Below are 6000 nucleotides of genomic sequence, written 5' to 3' on the forward strand. Positions count from 1 at the left end.
AACAGAAGAAAAGCTGTGGGGAACAGGACAGCTTTCTGCACTCCTGGAGGCAGGACAAGAAGGATGAAGAAGGACATGAAAGAAATATTTTCAGCTGGAGGATGGTTTTGAAAGCTGAATAGAATCATAGAATCACAATCATGGAGTCATAGAACGACTTGTGTTGGAAGGGACTTTAAAGATCATCCAGTTCCAACTCCCCTGCCTTGGGCAGGGATGCCACCGACAAGATCAGGTGGTGAGTGAATAGAGTGCCCAGAAATAATTATGTTTGGAAATTAGAAGTAGATTAGAGCTTAGAAATGGATAAAGAAGTGAGGATCTGGAATAAAGAGTAATAATAGCGCTTTCAGCTGGACATCGATACATTTACACCACTAATACAAGTGGTTATCATGTGATTGCCTGTAAAAGAGACTGGATATTGTAGTCTTAGAGATGCCTTTTAATCTTATGCTCTTGGATGAACACAGATTTCAGGGCTGTGTCCATTTTTCCTTCACCTTGCACTCAAAATCTTTATTAATAACCATTTCTGAGTTGCGAGCAAGTTAGCCCAGGATGGTAGACTTAATTCATAGTACATATAGTACTTCATTTGTCAGCATTCATAAGAGACAAGCTGCACCTCTGGGTGGAAAACTTTTAGCAGATTCTCCAGGGTTACCAGTTTAGAAGAAAGTGTTGCTGTGAAAATTGGTGAACTATGTAGAGAAACACACTGCATGTGAAAGTCATTAGGATTGTTCACTTATGGCTTTTTTTTTTTCCTTCTTCTTCTTGTTACTGTTTGGTTTTCAGATTTTCTGTTCCTTAAAAAGTGGAGAAGTAAGCAGATGGTGGATCCTGAGAGTCAGGGCTGCTCCACTGATGAAGTGCTGTCATTCTTAGTGAGAAAATCACCACCAGCCTTCACCTTTTAAAAGGAATCATTTTCAGGTAGAAAATTTTTTTAAAAAAATTAAAATAATTACAATCAAAGCACAAACCAGAAGCAGATGTTCAGATATGATTTAGGAATATTTAACTGCTTTGGCAATGAATGAGCACAGATCGTTTTTAACAGACACTGGGTATCTCTCCACTGACACCCTCTATTCTTTATTGCCTATCAATGACAAGGGGTTAAACAAGAGGCTCAGCTGCAGCCCTGCTAAATGAATGGTAAAAGGAACAGGTAGAAATACCTGCTTGGTAAAAGGAGTAATTTAGCTTTGCATCAAGTTCTGATGTCGAATGCTGATAGCTGAGAAGTACATGCAAAGGATCTTCCCCAGAAACATCTTATTGTATAGAAAATTAATGACAAGAAGGAAAGCAAGCTGTTCCTTTTTCTTGTTCTTCCTTCTTCTTTTGATTTGTCAAAGCTTTTTAATTAATAAACTTTGGAAATACAAAAAAAAAAATAAAAAATCCCGGAGGACAAAAGACCAGAGACCTCACTTTGGAAACGGAATCTGCTCTGGAACAAAAATTGAAAGCAATAAAAGCTGAAACTAATTTCCAGATGGAATAAATTGGTTCCAGGGTTTCTTGAGATTTTGGCCAGCACATTGCACAGCTGAAACAGAGCCTCAACTTGCTAATTTTACCAAGGGAAAATGTCTCTACAGGGACACACTCCCCTCGAGAGCCTGTGTGTTGCTCGGGTGGTTCTGCTCTGCCTATCTGTTGCTCCCATCTCCAAAGGCACGGTGCATGTCTCGCTGACACGGTCACCATCACCCTCTCAGGGTGACAGCCTGGCAAGCCTCAACTCCCTGCATCACTTCAGAGTCACCTAAACAGTCCCTGAGCCCTGTCAGCCTCCCAACCTGCGCGGCCGGGTGAATTTTATCTGATTAGAGCAGGGTGGGTCTGGTTTATTTATTGTTTAATTAAGTGTAATATCCTTGACAAGGTGCCTTATTGACATTGCAGCAAATTAAAGACCTTATTATGCGACAAACACTGTCATCACTCAAGCAAAACGTAGTTCAGAGGGGAATTTTGCTGAAGAAAGGACTGCAGTGTTTGAATGCACTGGTTATCGGAATAATCTCTGCAGTGTATGGAAAACTGTTCCAGGGTGGAATCATAGAATCATAGAATATCCCAGGTTGGAAGGGACCCACAAGGATCATCAAGTCCAACTCCTGGGTCCCCAAAGGACCACCCAAAAAATCAGACCATGTGTCTGAAAGCGTTGTCCCAATGTTTCTTGAACTGTGGCAGGCTCGGTGCCGTGACCACTGCCCTGGGGAGCCTGTCCCAGTGCCCAGCCACCCTCTTGGTGAAATACCTCTTCCTGATATCCAGCCTGAACCACCTCTGGAAGATGGGATTCCTCTCCATTCTGTGCCTTTTGCCCCTCTGTTGTTGAGATTGCCAACACTGACTGTCCATTTGATGTAGACACCTGTCCAGGAAAAAAAAACCTCAACAACACCTTCTTTCTCCCAAGGCCAAGTGGCCAGCCTTAGTGGCATAAGGATGCATCTGCATTTGAACCTATGATACATAAAGGGAGGTGGAAGGTTCTGGCCATCCACTTTGTGGAGAACACTTATTTTTAAGAGAAAAAACCCTCATTAAAGTACAGCAATATTTCCATGCAATAAAATTACAGATCTTACTCCTTTCCAAGAAAAGAAGGGAAAAAATCCCTTCTTAAAGCTTTTAAAAACAATAAAAACTGTTTGTTTAATAAGTGCTCTTTTGCATGCTTGCCAACAGCACAAACCATATTATCCAGAACAGTCATCTGTTTGGGGTTTCCAATGTTAAATAAAACCTCAACCAAGCACAAATCTGAGAATAGGCTTAAAACACTCTGCTCACTGGCAGCTTCTCCCCCAAATAAAGGGCTGGTGCTCAAGGACAGTTTTTCATACAACTGGGATGGCTTTTATCAAACCCCACTAGCACTCCATTCCTACCTATATGCAAGTTCCATGATTTGTACTATGTGATATAGTGGAAATCAAGGGGAAACATCTACCCATGATATTCACAATTACCATATTCCTGATTCTGAGCTTTTGGCTGGCTAATGCAGGCTGATCTTAGAGAAAAGATGTGTTCAGCAGAGAGACAGTGCAGGTTTCCTAATTCCTCATGTGCCCATAGGGACACAAGTAGGTTGGCAAAGGGTTGGCCTTTGCTGCAGAAAGCCTAAAGAGGGACAGAGTATTTCTTGGGAATTTTGCATGTTCTGTAGTTCTAGGTAACTCCAAGAGCTCTGTAGTTCTCTGAATACATTTTTTATTTTTACTTGGCTCAGAGCAGGTGCTTCTCAACACCATCTAGAATGTGGCCAGCTAGAGATGAGACTGACTACTCATGAGCATCTTCCACTACTTGATTAAAACCCTTCTGTTTTGCATATTTGTGAAATTCAGTTTATAAAAACCTTTTTAATATCTTTATCACCAAGCAGTGGAAGTTATTTTAATTTGGTCCCTGCATAGCAATGAAAACCAGAGGTGGTATTCTCTTTATCCTGACAGACTAGTCCCTCTCCCACTGTAGCCATATCGCCGCGGCAGAGCAGCCCTCTCAAGGTGCAGAAAGGCTCTCACTACACAGCACCTATGTGCCTGCTCATGCATTATTTCTTGCTGTGGTTGGAGGAGGATTTCTGTCTCCTGAGACTTTCGTGCCTCTTCTAGCCCTACCTGGTAAACTCCACTGCAGAGCAGGTACTGGGGAGAAGCATACCAGTCAGCTGGGGAGAAGCAATATGCTTTCCTCATCCTCCTCCGCCTCCTCCTCCTCATCATCACATCTCAAGAGAGACACCGAAGGAGGGATTCTGCCTCTGACAGCAGCTGACAACCCTGATCAATAGTTGTTGTTTAAAAAATATACTAATTAAATTATTAGAGCTTTCTTGTGACAGCATTGTCTCCTCAAACCAGACCCTACAGAATAAGAAGTTCTCTGTAAGCCCCTTCCCCATTTAAAATGCAGCAAGAAGGGAGGTCCAGATGCTTTGTATTCTCAGAGGACCAAATATCACGCCACTATGGGATTAGTGGTAAAAGCCATGAGGTTTATTCACCTACAAAAAAACATTCTTGTCCAAGCAGAATGGCACACGTTAGGACAGCACACATCCCTGGGAAGCAAGAAGTTTTTTTATCTTGCTGAATACAGAATTATTTCCAGTTTAAAGCGTTTGTGTTAAAATGTTACCCACTGTGTATTTTGGTATTCTCTCCCATCAACTAAATTACATACTGATTTTTTTCTTTTTTTTTTTTTAGTGAGGAGGGCAAAGGTGATGTAATGATCCACAATTTTCCCTCAAACATGCTATCCATATTTTATTAACCAAGTAAATTATTTAAACATGTTCACTTACACACATGCCTCCTCTTATACACATGCTGCACATTCCTGCCAGTGTTGCCTACCTAGATGTAATGAGATGCTCTTCTCTGGATCTTTTTGCCCAATCAGACTGTAATTAAGCCTATGAAGATGCAGGTAAATGTGCAAGATGCCTGTTTAATTAAAAAAGAAAATGAGGATTTAAGTATCAATTTGTGTTCTATTCAATTATCTCCAAGATTCGTAAAGTAACTTTACCTTTCAGTACCTTTTAATTCAAAAAAAAAAAAAAAAGCTCAAAACCAAACCCAAACTTCCTTAAATTCATATTTCCATATGGCACAGTTACTTCCACATGTAAGAGAATGTTGCTATACTACAGAAAATCCCATGAAAAACAAGATGATTGCATCAATTCATGGAAGGCAAAAAAAAAAAAAAGTGCTGTCAGAACACAGCAGACTGAGTCAATGTATAGCTTGCATATGGAAACAATGACATGATTGTTTACTCACTGGTTTAATGATATTCACTTTCTCCTAATGGCAATGTTGAAAATGTGAATGCCAGATGTTGAGCCTACAGCGCAGAAGCAACAAAAACTGGAAGGTCTATAGAAAGAAATTTATCCTGACACCAGAATATAGTAACTCTGCAGCTTATTAATACTCTTTTTTTTTTTTTTTTAGTTTATATATATAAAAAAGAGTTTCATGTCTGCAGTTTAAATTTCCATATTTTATAACAGTTCAGCAACAAATTTACATATTTCCTGGAATCTGCAGATATAAAAGCGGTAAAACACTCCAGGCATTATTAGATAGTAGATTATAACCCATTACTATTGTTTCAATTAGCAATGTAAAAGTGACCTGCAGTGTTCAGATGACCCACTAATGGATTTAAATGCTTTCAAATATTAATGCAGGTTTTCTAAAGATGAATCCCAAACCCATTATTCCTGGAATAACCGTGAGCTGAAAAGCTGGCAATGATTGTGCATTATGTGGAAAGGCTCATGGTTAATTAAATGAATACCTAGCATTACACTGTTCACTTTAGTGCTACAAAATTATTTCTCATTGATTTTTACATTCTGAGCCCGTGATTCAATTTACTTCTGCAATTTGTGTTGTTGTGTCAATAAAACAGAACTGCTTGAAGATGGGAACATTAGAGAGGGATACATACATTAAGACCCAATGAAAACCATGGTTTTCCTATTTTTTTCCTATTGAAACATCATTTGTAAGCATCACTTTGTTATGTATTATTAATACATTTTTTTGTTTGTTTCCATCTGCTCTTTCTACATTTTTATATTCAGGAACTGGAATGTTAGTGATTGCTTAAGGGTGAGTAGCTAATTTTTCAGTAACAAGTTCTCCCACTATCAAGAACAAAAACACCATCAACACAAGTCTGTTATTTCATGTTAAATGGACTAGAAGGACTCAATTCATCAAAGCAATCATGCTGGAGAGTCAGGGATGTTTTAATTTGGCAAATACACGAAGTTGAATTTATAAGTTATAAAAAAGAAGAATTCTGAGAAGAGGATGAAGAATCAGAATCAGCACAGCTTGACTTTTAGGAATTCCCATTCACTCTGGTTTAAAATACTACCCAGAAGAAGGGGAAGACATGCTTTCCATAGAGATGTTCACTGAAGAAAGCTGAGACGAA

This window comes from Cygnus atratus, chromosome 2, assembly GCF_013377495.2.
Source record: "Cygnus atratus isolate AKBS03 ecotype Queensland, Australia chromosome 2, CAtr_DNAZoo_HiC_assembly, whole genome shotgun sequence".
Classification (NCBI taxonomy): domain Eukaryota; kingdom Metazoa; phylum Chordata; class Aves; order Anseriformes; family Anatidae; genus Cygnus; species Cygnus atratus.